The sequence below is a fragment of the Marmota flaviventris genome, chromosome 2 (assembly GCF_047511675.1).
Source record: "Marmota flaviventris isolate mMarFla1 chromosome 2, mMarFla1.hap1, whole genome shotgun sequence".
NCBI lineage: Eukaryota > Metazoa > Chordata > Mammalia > Rodentia > Sciuridae > Marmota > Marmota flaviventris.
The window spans coordinates 148,424,699-148,439,244 of NC_092499.1; the positions used below are offsets into that span (position 1 = coordinate 148,424,699).

At 38.7% G+C, this 14,546-nt stretch overlaps 1 protein-coding gene and 1 non-coding gene across 2 annotated transcripts in view; one reads left to right on the plus strand and one right to left on the minus strand.

Moving 5' to 3' along the window:
* The window catches only part of Igf1r (insulin like growth factor 1 receptor), a 302,570-nt gene that overhangs the window by 168,142 nt on the left and 119,882 nt on the right, over positions 1–14,546 (minus strand). The gene's annotated exons all lie outside the window — the stretch shown is intronic.
* Trnaa-cgc (transfer RNA alanine (anticodon CGC)) lies at positions 4,501–4,573 on the plus strand. Its single transcript has one exon. It is a non-coding gene; the product is annotated as a tRNA-Ala (tRNA).

Below are 14,546 nucleotides of genomic sequence, written 5' to 3' on the forward strand. Positions count from 1 at the left end.
GCTTGTGTGACTCAGCAGACAGGACAACTCTTTCCTTCAAATTTTCATAGAGACTGTCTCTACCCTCTACCCCAAGGGAAGACCTCTGCTCTTCCTCTTCCAACATCCTACATTTTCAAGATATTCTTCTAAACCTGGTATTAGGGCAACCCTAGCAACCAGACTGTTGAGCAGATTCCTTTCTACCAGTGGAGGTAGCACATAGGTGCTTTCAGATTATACATTTAGAGTGTGTATAGAGCTTGCATGGGTACACACAGGTCACATCAACATTCTTCCTTTAACTTACAGCAAGGACTGTTTCAGTTACCAACAAAACAAAACACCAAAATAAAAGAATAATTCCTACCCACGATTGGAATGTGACCTGAGGACCTGGAAGCAAATCTGTCCTCAAGCCAGGTACACAAACTGAAAACCCCCACTTTCCCTTGAGAAGACACAATCTTGAAACTTGTGCCCACTTCCCATCTGTCTTCCTTCCCCTCTCTTCAAATTCAACATTCTGACATCACAAATGGCCTCTAGGCACAGATACAAAAATATGTGCAGCCCATTCAAGAAGCAGGCACACATTACTACCAGAAATGTCCAGATGAATGTCCCAATTCTTTATTTCATATTACCAATGCGGAACTCACTCTGGTTAAGAATCCAGCTGGGGTGAGGGATCAATAAAATCAATAGACTTCATGTCCACATCCCAAGCAGCTAGGGTTAGAGGACAGACAGGGAGGAGATGACTATATAATTCTGAATTTAAATTAAAAAAGACAAAGTTCACTGTAACTATTTTCCCCTGGGCTTCTACTCCAAAGCCTTCTCACACAGTCAATCTGAGAGTTTCGCCATTTTGAGGTTGGTGGTTTTGTTAGCATGAGTTTTCTGTTATTGGTGTTTTACATTTGTTTGAAGGTGTTTACTTGAGAGGGTCATGGGGGCAATTTTTACAGAAGCTTTTAATATAGTCATATGCAAAGGTCAGGTTGGCAGAAGTTTACTTTATTCTGTTTTTGAGGCCTGAAAGGATAAAAACCGAAAGACATATGTGCCCGAGAGTGCTTGAGTCCCACTAATACACTACAATCCTTCCCGGGAGCCAAGAGAGAAAATCTATTCAGCTCCCTGGATAACCCTGCCCAGCCCTACAGGAGGCCCCAGTCTCATGACCAACTACTAAAGGGTGCTGATGGATCTAGGGCATTCTGGTGGATATCGAAATGGCATTCGGGGCTTAGGGAATGTCATCATCAACTGGAAATAGTGCCATTTCAATTCTCAACACAGGCTCTGAGGAATCCTCAAGTGGGTGAGCAAGATAAGGCATGCCTAAGTCATGACCAGTTCTCCATGACATAAGAAAAGGATAGGATAGCAACAGCATGGAGAGTCCTCACATTTCAAAAAGATTCTTCAATGGCACAGCCACCTGCTTCTTTATCTCATGACCAGACACATGGCCTGGTCATTGGCCTGAGTATAACATCTTACCAAACAATTCCAAACAAGTCCCATAAACGAGGGGGGGGGGGGGCATATGCCAACCTGGACTTTTCCCCAAATGCAGATAAAAGACATGGTATTTTTTCACTAAATTAAAGAGTAAACATGGAGACTGTCTATGAGCCCAGGTTCCCTAGAACCTGTGAAAAGATCAGAAGAGGCTTATAATGTTTATTTGCTCACATGCTCTCAGACACACAATTGAGCACAAAGCAACCATCTCACCAAGCTAAAAAAGGCACAAGGCAACTCCCTGGATAATGTTCCTTCAACTGGGTAATGTTTAGAATGATTTAAAGCCTTTTTTTTTTCTTTTAATGTGCTTCATTAAAAAATGTTTTTAACTCCATAGTTAACAATTAAACTACAATGGAAGGACAATTTAAAACAGTGCGAATCATTCTTTGATTCAGTTAAATGAGCCAAGGAAACTAGGTTATACCTTTAAGTGTCCCTCATCTTGTTCTAAGATTTAAGCAAGTGCTGGCCCTAACTGCCTGGAATAAACAAAAATCTGCATGAAGTTCCACTTGTAGGGATACAAAACACTCATTGTGGACCTGGGCACTCTTGTTGACAATGCCTGGGATGACCGAGGCTATACTAGCTGAAGCCCAAGTGTGGTTTTTGGGAAGTCACAGATCAAGCACTGAAAGGTTGGGGCAAGAGGAGCAGAGCCTACATGGGAGCAGGGCAGCAGCTGCAAGGAGACGCACTGACAGACCATCCATAATTGGATTAGACAGTGGAGACCAGCAGCCCTAGCTCCTGCCCCTAGGCCCCATCATGCTCTAGCACAATGGTTCTATATGTGTTTTATTTTAAGGAAATCAACATCTCACTCCAGATGCACATCATGGATCCTTTATTGGAGTACTTGCTTGGTCAGACCTATTTCCCCAACTACATGAGCTGGGTATTAGGCCAGGAGGAATGTCAAGAAAAAAAAAAAATATATTGGTTACTGAATATTACCATTAATGATAAAATAATAATGGGCTACAATGCTTTACTCACATTACCTAATCCAATCTTCAAAGTATCTCCAAAGGTATAATATTTATCCCTAATGTATTGATGAAGACTCAGGGAAAGTTCCAAAGAATCTCTTGGAGCCACAGTCTATTAGAGTCAAAAACCATGCCATTGGGACTGTTCGCCACTGCTCTTAGAATTAGTCTTAAAAAGTAAATTTTGCTACCCCTCTGTGCAGATATTATTTTTAACTTTGAATTACTTGGCACTGAAATCAGTGGATATTTTCTAGTGACTTCATTACTTGATGTTCCCAAGTACATATGCACCTACTTCTGTCTGTGAGGGGAGTAGGGGATTGTGACAGGGGACAGAAAGAAGGATAAAGAAACTCAAGTTCAAAGGAACTGCAGGTACTTGTCTGCTACAATGAATTCTTGGTACAGTGTATTTTTTCTAAAAACACTCTGTATGTACAAAAATTAGATGTGATTTCTGTAACAACATGTCAGTCGTATGAGTCAGAGGTTAATTACTGTAAGATACCAACCAATCAAGTCAAATTTCAGTTGCAAAACTGAATTTTGAAACTGTAATCATAACATTACAAATGACTAGGAATTAGGAACTATTTCCCTTGTTTAACAGCTTGCTCCCTTCTAAACACATATGCATACACATGCATACTTAAGTGTATTCATATTCTTTCTGGTTTGATATAAAGTGTCAAAAAAATTAGGCATGTTGTAAATATTCAGTTTTATATAAGGGATCAGAATTACAATAATTCAGGCAAAGAATGTTCTCAAAGTAGAGCCTAAACTAGAGCATGCGGTTAAATATGAATTAACCCTGCCTAAATGGCTCAGAAAGAACATTTTTATTTTGGTCAGCTATAACCACTTAGGTTGGTACTCCATTCTGACACTAATCTTTCTAGCAGTGAAATGTGGAGAGAGTGATTCTCAGGTATTCTGTACTTCCTAATGGGGAAGGAGCCCCCCACCAAGCCTCACCTGTTTACTGTCATGAGAGGAATGCCAGACTTAAGAACCATACAACAGCTATTCCCAAGTTGGAGAAAGATGTAAAAATTGGACTCAAATGCTATATTATATGTGACAAACCAAATACTGCATGTGCATATAGTACATAAATAACTTCTAACTTAGCCTAAAAAGGAGGGAGAAATTTTTATATACAGGACAGTAGTATATACACACTTTGTGACAGAGTAGCATCAGTAGGCTCCATGAGAATATCAAGTATTACCTAATAAAAACAGTAGTTTATGTGTATTGAACATATACTAACTCCTCTAGACTAGATTAAAATTAAGTACCATGGGTCAGAGTAGCAATAGGGCAGTCATGAATACTATCTACACATAGGAAAAGGCTTAGATATAGAAAAACATTCTGCTCTTTAAGAAAGATAATATTTTCTTTAAAAAAAACATGAAAACTCTTCTAAAATAATGAACAAAGCAAGGATATCTGCTTTCACCATGCTTATATAGCCACTGCAATAAGGCAAGTTGAGAAAATAAAAAAGCATACAGATTATAAAGGAAGAAATAAGTCTGTCCATATTTGTAAATGGCATGATCTTAAAGGTAGAAACTTCATGAAATTCTTTCAACAAAAGTCCTAAAACTAATAATGAAGTTCAGCAAACTGTATCTCTATTAGCAATAAATGAGAAATTAAATACCTAGGCATAACTCTAACAAAATATACATGGGATCTGTATGTTCAGTACTACAAATGCTATCAAAAGAAACTGAAGAAAAATGAAATAAATGGAGAGAATATCATGTCCAAGGAATGAAAGAATTCCTTCTGAAGATGTCAATTCTCTGCAAACTGATAGAGATGAATTGTAATTTTAATAAAATACCAGCAAAAAAAAAAAAAACCTTTTTTTAAAAAAAATGTATAGACAAAATTCTTAAATTTAAACAGAAATACAAGGAACAAAATAGCTAAAACAATTTTTTTTTAGAAATAAAATGTAGAGGCTGGGGATATAGCTCAATTGGTAGAGTACTTGCCTCGCATGCACAAGGCCCTGGGTTTAATCCCCAGTACCACCAAAAGAAAAAAGAAAAAGAAAGAAATATAATCAGTCTACCTGATTTGGAAATTTATGATACAATTATTCTACTCAAAATTATGTGGTGCTATCAGAGAAATAAACACATAAATTAATGGGACAGACTAAAGAACTGGTAAAACATCCACATAAACGCGCATGACAAAGTGTTGCTCTTTTTTAAATTGTGCTGAAATATGCTTTTCTCAAGCAAAGAAAAAAAATAACCTCTAAGTCTCAGATCTTACACAAAAAAATTAATTCATAATGGATCACAGACTTAAAATGTTAAAAAGAAACTATACGACTGTTAGGGGGAAAATAGAAGAAAATCTTTGGGATCTAATACTGAGCAAAGAGCTCTTAGTCTGGTCATCAAAAGCAGAAATCATAAAAGAAAAAAATTGAAGTTAAGACTTCCACAAAATTAAAAATTTCTATTCAATGAAAGACCCTGTTAAGAGGAAATGGTAAGCTACAGATTGGCAGAAAACATTTACAAACCCTACACCTGACATAGGGTAAGAATCTAGAATATAAAAAGAACTCCGAAAATTCATAAAACAAATTATCCAATTAGAGCAAAAGACATGAACAGATGCTTCTCCAAAGAGGATATATAAATAGTCAACAAACACATGACAAGGTGTTTGACATCACTAGCAATCAGAGAAATGCAAATTAAAATCATTGACAATGAGTTATCACTCCACATCTCTCAGAATGGTGAAACTGGGTTACTCATACATTGTTGGGGGGAATGTAAAATGTCACAGCCACTCTGGAAAAACTGTTTGGCAGTTTCTTTAAAAGTAACCTTGTGGGGGAAAAAATAACCATGCCTCTAGTTGCACAACTTAGTAACTGCACATCCTGGATACTTATCCTGAAAAGTGAAAACACTTTCACCCAAAAACCTAAATGCCAAGGGTTGAATAAACTGTGGTACATCCATACCATGGAATACTATTTGTCAATAAAAATAAATGATCATTGATGCATTCAATAACCTAGATGAAACTATGAAGAACTGTGAAGGAGACTGGGGGGGTGTGGGTGGGAAGCAGCTAATTCCCAAAGGCTACACACTATACGATTTCATTTACAGAACAGTCTTAAAATGACAACATTTTAGAGATAGAAAATGGATTCATTGTAAACAAAGGTTAAGGGAATAAAGGAAGGAGAAAAACAGGTAGGTATGGATATAAAAGGTAACATGAGATTCTTCTGTGTTGACAAAATATATCTTAATTATATCAGTATCTTCATTGTGATATTGTGCTATAATTTCACAAAATGTTTCTACTGGGGTAAATAGTGTAGGGGAACCTAGTATTTCTTGTAACTGCAGGAGAATCTATACATTAACTCAAAATAAAAGTTAGTTTTTCTTTTTTAAATGGTAGGGGTGTGATCCCAACAACAAATAAGTTAACTTGCTGTTTTCTAGCAGCCTAAGCAGACAGCTTCTTACCACATCATCCTGATGTAGGCTGTCCAGATGGAGAACATATTCTGCCTATGTACTGCCACTTCATCAAGAAGTCAGCTCCAAAGAGGTTAATTTTTAAGTCTCTACTTAGAAATCCCAACTTTAAGCTAAATTGCATTCTTAGCAAAAGTACTATTTTGGCTATAATAGTTTAGGATTATATACTATGAAAACAATAAACTAAAGGAAGAACTCAAAATAAACAATCACAGAAATTAGCATAAAAGAATTTCTAAATCAATTATTGAGTAACTTTCTGAAAGAACATTACCATTTAAAACTAAAAGAATGTCTATCCAAAACATGTTTATTACAGAGTTATTTGTAAAACTAAAAAACTGGAAACAACCTAAATGTCTAATTTGAAGTGATTAAAGAAATTGTGTCCATCTTTCCAGCATTATGCAATGGTTAAAAATAATAAGGCAGATCCACATGTCCTGACAGTGAATGATAATCAAGGTAAATTATTAAGCTGGGGAAAAAAAAAGATACAGAACAAGCCAAAAGAATGATCCCGCTTAAGTCTTTAAAACTATATATTAGAATATGTGCACATATGATGTAAATAAACGAAACTGAATATTTTCAATATTATCTGTAATGAAGAATTTAGGGGGAGGAAGATGACAACACCAAAAATGTATTCATTATATTAAAAAATACAATCAGAACACACAAATTTAGATTTCTAACAATGAGTTGTCACTAAAATAATATTTGTTCTTAATTTAATTCAACTGTGAGGAAAGGAAAAGGAAAAGAGGTTGGTTACTTTTTTTTATCCCAAAGTACATGCATGTACTGGGGTTTTTATCCAAATCTGTCACCAAGTTTTGGTCCTTCTTAAAAAGTATTTAGATGAGTGACTCACAAACTTAAGTCTTTCAAGGAATCCTACAAACAGGTTTGAGAAATGCTATTTAAAACACAAATGGGAAAGGAACAAGGTAATCAGCTTTTCACATAGCTATGAAAACTTCCTTATGCCAGTGCCTGAAGAAGAAAAGGTCCTCAATGGATTTCAGAGTTTGAGAAATGCTGAACTTGATTCCCTTGATCTTGCAATATCCACCAAGTCCTTGAAGCAAGTCTCAGTTGGGAATCATCAATTACTTGGGAAGAAGTGACATGGATAATATTACAGCTTCTCACAAAGAGAGGAAACAGAATCCTTATGGCATTAGCACCTGGCACAATGATGGCACATGGCATTTTCCCACATCTGAGTATGTGACATGTACCATGCAAGGAGGAATTATAAAATCTGCAAGGTATGGGATGCTCTAAGAATTTTACACATTTGCCTTACAATTTCATTGACACTATTAATTTACCAAGAAAGACTAAATGTGATAACTCATTTTTAGTCAAAAAGCATTTGCTAAATAATAAAAACAACAACTAAGTACAACTTTACAAAAGGTTCCATTAAGTAAAATCTAAACCAAAAACTGAGAAATTCACTTATACACATTATAATCATAGTATTCATCAATTCTTTGGAAGTTTTTCTTAAATGGCAAAATCTTCTAATGGATTTGAATATGATCTGAAGTGTAACACTAATAATGGCAAGGAGGGCTTATTTCTAGCACAAGTGATTAGGCAAGCCTCAACTGGGAATCATCAATTATTTGGGAAGAAGTGACATGAATAATATTACAGCTTCTCACATAGGAAAAACAGTGTTCAGCGTTCTCCACTTTGTTTAAATCTTTTTTTATTGTCCAGCAAGAATTTGTAGATTTTCTGTAAGTGCATCCTGTACCTCTATTAGAATTATTCCTTGTTATCTGAATTATGTAAACAAAAAGAAAGTATTTAACATTTCTAAATATGTTAAGCAATTCAATTAAGTTATCCCATTTAAACCTTAAGGAGATCCTGAAGGAGGTAGGCTGCCTGAGCAAATAGTGGTGAATTTTGTATAATTAGCATGTTACTTTCATCATCTGTAAATATGAAATTACAAAACTCTTTCAGGTTACTTAAAAGAGTTCTATCAAGCCAGTTATGTAGTTGCTTTATAATCTTATTTACTCTATTAATTTGTACTACCAAGAAATACTGAGATAATACATTGCACAGCACTTAGAAGAATGACCCCTAAACATTCAACAAATGCTTGTTGTGACTGGGCGCGGTGGTGCACGCCTGTAAGCCCAGCAGCCCAGGAGGCTGAGGCAAGAGGATTGCCAAGTTCAAAGCCAGCCTCAGCAATTTAGTGAGGCCCTAAGCAACTCAGTGAGACCCTGTCTGCAAATAAAATTTATAAAAGGGCTGGGGATGTGATTTAACAGTTGAGTGCCCCAGGGTTCCATACCCACTACCCCTCCAAAAGTTTGTTGTTATTACATAGACTTAAAAAAAAATCCACCAGACTCCATTCTTGGCCACTAACTCTGAAGAGGTAAAGCTAAAATATATGAGGGATGTCTGATGACCTTGCATACAGGTCAGTCTTAGCACCTGGACAGCCTCAAGTCAGAGAACTCGGTGAGTGCCTCCAATGATCACAACAGAACATGGACTCCAGATCCCCAGGTAAACTTTCCACGGAGCCTGGCAATAAAACTGTTACTAATTAACTCATTATCTCCCACCTTTCTTCCCTAGGTCTCTTCGGTCCAGTTTACCCTATTCCAATGGGACATCCTGACATTCAGCCTGCTCTCGTGTTCCCTCTACTGGACAGTTCTGGTCCCAAAGTTGCTCACGCCTCTGCCTCAGGTCAGGCAAATGGGATGTCCTCCTCTGGACACAAGCTCAAGTGCTAATTTACTACCAAAGTTTGACTAGACAAAAGGGATTGTACTGTTTAATGCTAAGTCTGCATCAGAAAAGATTTCAAAATGTTCAGCGCAAGACAGTAAAATGTCAAGTCCTGAAATTCAGAAAATAGTCAAAACTACTAACTAGGAGTATAACTTGAAAAACTTACTTGAACTTCTTTGTAGCTCAGTTTCCTCCTCTGTACAGTAGAAAAAGCAGTACTTACCTAAAAGGGCGATGATTAAATAAACTATATATATATATATATATATATATATATATATATATATATATATATATTACTTAGAACAGTACCTAGCACAGAGCAGTGCTCTAAAAATATTTCTTGAATAAATTAATTAAAGAAAAAGAATGCTTTAAACCTTGAGAGGGATTGCAAAAAAAAAAAAAGCCATTTTTTAAAAGCAAAATTTTAGAATCAATTGCATCTTAAAAGTCATTACTAAAGATGAGATTGCTGCTACCCAGTCACTTGTATTGGATTATATAACCAGTGAAAAACTTATTCTCTTGGGAATTTCCAGAACTCTGTAGCAGAGCCAAAATACACTGACCTTGAATACATTGTTCTTGAACAAAGTGGATGTACTGCACATTGAATAGATGTTACTATTTTGTACTGAGCACATAGCACTGAATGCTCTCATGCTCAATTATCTGACAGTGATGCTAGTAAGAATAATACATAATTTTTAATCTTATTTAAAATGTATTATGCACTCCCAGTGACTTATGAGAAAATACTCTTCTGCTCTTCAGGGTTTGTTGTCTATTCATCAGAAGAAAGACAGCTGGTTTTAGGGCTGGTGATGGGTTTTTCCATTGTTTTCAAAAGACAGAGAACTATGCATATGCTAACTTTCAGAGAAGCTACAGTGATCAGTGGAAGCACATAAAAAAGTTCCCACCAGAGATCTCTGTGCAATCTACCAACTCTCGCCTTAAAGACACTATCAGGCTGCTGCTAAGCTCCTGAGAAGGTGGCCCAGTATGGGGCAGATGTGAGAGAGACTGCAGTAATGGGGCAGGCTCACCTCCTCACTTCACCAAAGGTAACATACTCAGCAGGCAAGGGAGGGTAACCACCCAGAGTCATGGTCAGTCAGAGACCAACATGTGGCCAGCCAGCTGAGGACCGCCCCATACCCCACTCTGCTCCTCAGTAAAGGCCCATCTGACTGCTCATTATCAAGGACTCTGTGGACTGCAGAGAATGAGACCACCACTGTGCCATGTTTCTATACCATTTTGCCAACACACATGTTCAGTAAATCACAACCCCTCTCTGGTCTCAGTGTTTTCACCTGCAAAGTGAAAGGGAAGGACCAGATGACCTCCAACGCAAACAGTGGTCATGAATTAGGAATAACAAATGAGTGACTATAAACCAGGTACACAACTTAAAGTGTCAAGGATTGTGTGGATTAAGCAAAAGGTGTCTGGACCATGAACTTTTCAAATAATGAAGTTAACAAATAGATGGAACATAGTTTCTCCACTTCCTTCAGTTGCCCTTGGGTAAAGGTCATGCTGTCCCCTAACTCTTCTGTGTTCTTAGGAAAATGGTACAATTGGCCATTTCTGTTCTGGTTCTCTCCCACCAAAATGGTCCAAAACCTGGTATTCTAAGCTCTACATTGCCCCTGGCAAATATTCTCACCTTTATTAAGTAGGTGCTCAATAAGTGACAGTACTGGCCCCCAAACACCTCCTAAACAGAAAAGCCTCTGATGGCAATTATACTATAAGGCTCTACTTTCTCACCCCCTATGATCTAGTCCTTTCACCTACATCATACCACAGTGGTCTACATTTGGGACCCTTATAGAGAACATCTGCTATTTGTCAGAAAACTCCTGCAGTTGCTTCAAGCTGTGCTCTCCAAGTCAAGGGGGAGTGTCTTTAGTCCCTGTCTTGCATTTATGTTCTTTTCTTTTCCTTTAGCTAAAATGCTACTCTCACAATCTGCTGTCAGGATGCAATTGGCCTGCCCTACTGTAAAGCTACACTCATGACCACCATGACTTCAGACAGGCCCCTGCAATGTGCACCATCTCTTATCTGCTCTTCCCATCACTGAGATGCAGTCTGAGATCCAGAGACACCTCTGAGATTCCCCTTTGATTATCATTCCTGACCTGGATAGGGCACTAATAATTTTGGAAGAGGACCCTGAGCTGTGTCCTTCACCAGCACTTCATTTCTTTGTCCCCTCACCACTTCCCACAGACTCCCAAACCCTGAAACTGAATTAAAGGTGTCTTCCCTCTTTGAAAGGTTATAGCAAACAGCTCCTAAACTCTCACCTTGGAAAACATATTTAGCTCACTGCCAAGCTCCAGGGTCACACGAATTAAGGGATGGCCCATTTAAAACAAACCACATGGAGTAGCACCAGGGAATGCCTCCCTTCTGGGGCATGTATGAAATTCAAGAAGGCCCTGACCAGCAATCCCCTGTACTTCAGAACATCATCCCCTCTCCTGCCCTATCCCCGCCCCCTGCAGCTGCACTGACACACGTGGGCTGACGCGGTACCCTGGGAAACAGACCGCAGCCTTCCCTGGCGCCCAGTGATTACAGGGCAAGTCTGAAAGCAGCAACAAAACTAAGAAACAAAGCCTTCCGTGAAACCAGAAACTGCACAAGGTCACAAAAACAGAAAGAACTTGTAAATCCTGATAGCCCTTCGGTGAGGAATTTTCCTAAGCACCTGTGTCCAGCTCTGAAACAGGCAGGCTTGACACATACCTGAGATGACAAGAACACAGATCCAGTCACCCCTTGGGAAAGACTATTCAAGGTCATGGGACTTTTAAGATATGGATCATTTTCAGGCTTATCTATGGATAACAGCCAAGGCACAGACTAAACAACCACTTTGAAAACATGCTTAAGACAAGACATGCCATATCCTCGCACACTTACGTGGCCTTAGGTAAATGGAGCCAGCATCAATGGCTGGGGGAGGAAAACCCCAACTCCGACTCTTCAAATAATGCTTATGAAATCTAGTACTTAGAATACAACTCTGCTAGTAACTAATAATAGGTCTCTATGTTTTGTTTTGTTTTTAAGAAATAAAAATCCATCTTGCACCACCCTCCCTCCCTCCTCAGGAGTTTGAGGAAAATCACCATAAAGAGAAAAACAAAGTCAGTCAAAAAGCTGCCTAAAGGATGTGCAATTATGTGTGATTTAGAAAGTCTGTATGATTAAAGCCAGAAGAACGGCTGTGTACTTGGCAAGTAATCGGCAGTGCATTTAAGCAAATACTTTCAACTATCTGTCCTCCTCCTTCCACTACACACCTCCCTAATTTGCAAAGATTTGTTCAACAGGCCCACGTTTCTCAAAGTGCATTGCCAGTCCAACATCAGGATCACCTCGAAGCTTGTTAGAAATGTAAATTCTCAGCACTCTACCTATCCCCAGACCTGAGAAATCAAAACCTTGAGGGTGGGGCTAAGTCCTGTGAGCTTGAACAAGTTCACAGGAGATACAAACCTGGGAGAACCTCAGCACTGAGGCCAGACCCCAGCAGGCCAGTGGGCTTCCTTCTCTACTACGCCAAATACTCTCTCCTTCTAGCAGCCATAGGACAGCCAAAGGCCCCTCCCCAAATGCTGCGCCCCCATGTGGGGCCTCATGACACTTCACAGGTGGGTGGTGGCAGGAATAAGAGATCTATCCTGAAATAGAAGAGAGGAAGAATGTCTAGGGCCTTGGACTCTGAGCTTGTTTGTACATTGTCCTGGAAGATAGCTTTAAAAATGCTGATGCCCTGTCCCACTCCCACAAAGGGTGGTTCCAGGCATCTGACTATTAGGAGAAAATGCCTTGGGTGACTATAATGTGCAAACATGTTTAAGTCTGCTTATTATTCTGCCACCACTAAAAGAGAGTTGATGCAGGAGTAAGAGATGGCTGAAATTTAGCATGATGGAGAACTTCCCCAAGGAAATCCGACCTAAGGTGTGGTGGTGGTGGTGCAGCGGATCTAGCTCTGAGGCCTCCCTCTTTAGAGGGACACCAGGGAGGGCTTGATGCAAATGACTAAGCATTATCAACCTGTTCTCCTTATAAGGATGCTGGTATTAAGGCAGGTCAATATTACTCAGTCATACAGGCCCTAGCTGGAGCTGGCTGGGACTCAAACTCAGGACTGCTCAGCTGGAATGTGAGCTCTAAAAGAAGCTCTAAAAATTGGCAAGTGAGACCTCACCTCTCATTTCCTGATGTAATAGTCAACAACTAGCTGAATACTATCCTCTTTTTTAATCCTCTCTTTCTTTTTAAATTTCTGTATTTCAATTGTAAAATATGGCCTAACAAAATTTACCATTTTAGCCATACACTGCAGCAGTATTTACTACATTTACACTATTATGCAATATTACCACCATTTCCAGAACTTTCCTCATCTGGCAGAATAAAAACTTCACATTTCTCCCACCCCATAACCCCTGGCAACCATCATTTCTTCTTTCTCTATGAATCTGATGACTCTAGGTACCTCCTGTAAGTGGAATCAAGTAGTATTTGTCCTTTTGTGACAGGTTCATTTCACCTCAAGGTTATCCACAATGTAGCATGTGTCAAAATTTCCTTCCTTTTTAAGGCTGAATAATATTCTACATTTCTTCTTCAACAAACAGTTCTCAGTTTTAAAGTCCAAACCCCAGAGTCAAGCTCTGCATTTCCCATGACTATAAAAATAAACACTGCAGTTTTCCTGCAATGATTGGCAATCACATACTTCAGTCTTTTGTCGGAAAAGCTGCAAGATGTTCCCATTATTTAATCTCTGCCTTGTATATTGGCCCCAAATCCCTCAGAGGGAAATAACTTAATCTGATCTGAGGGGACTGACGAAGAGCTCATGAAACTTAAGAGCCTTTCCTTTTTGTCATATCATGATGTCTAACCCATAGCCTAGTTCTTCAACCACTTCTGAAATACTGAGATTGACCAAAAATCAATTCCAAAGGAATAAAAACAATTGACTATAGCTGATTATATAGTAAAGGGGATTAATTTGCTCAAAACTGGAAAAAAAATACAGAAGTAGTGTGGGTTTGTGGGCTCTTCCTCTGGTGTTCACTGATTTCCCCCACACCTGATCCTCTTTCTCATACGTATTGGCTCTCTCCTCAGGCTGCCTTCCCTCCTGGTCACAAGATGGCTCAGACATCAGCAGGAGCTAAGTGCTTCTTATTCACTTTCAGTGTGAACACCACTTCCCAGAGCTACCAGACTGAAGTTCTTGGCAGTGTTCTAATGGATCAAGCTGAAATGGATTATTACCTGTGGCCAGGAAATACCTCTTCCTGATTATAGTATGGGGCATATTCTACCCTTTGGGGAGAAGAGGTGGTTTTGACTAATTTATACCAAGTTTGGGGTTACTCTCACTTAAAAGATATGGATGCTTTGCAGTATAGGTAGACAAGTCCTGGAGGAAAATCTGGGAACTGGGAGCAGAAGCAAATGGTTGCTGATCCAGATTCCTAATGGCACCTCACAGATTAAGTAACACTCAAAGTAATACTTGTGCCAAAATTTCATATACTTCTTGAAAACTCCTTATTAGAGGAATAGATAACCAATTTTTTTCTTTTCTTTGCTTTGCTTAATTGTGACCTTAATGATTCACAGACATTTATACATATTCATATATATA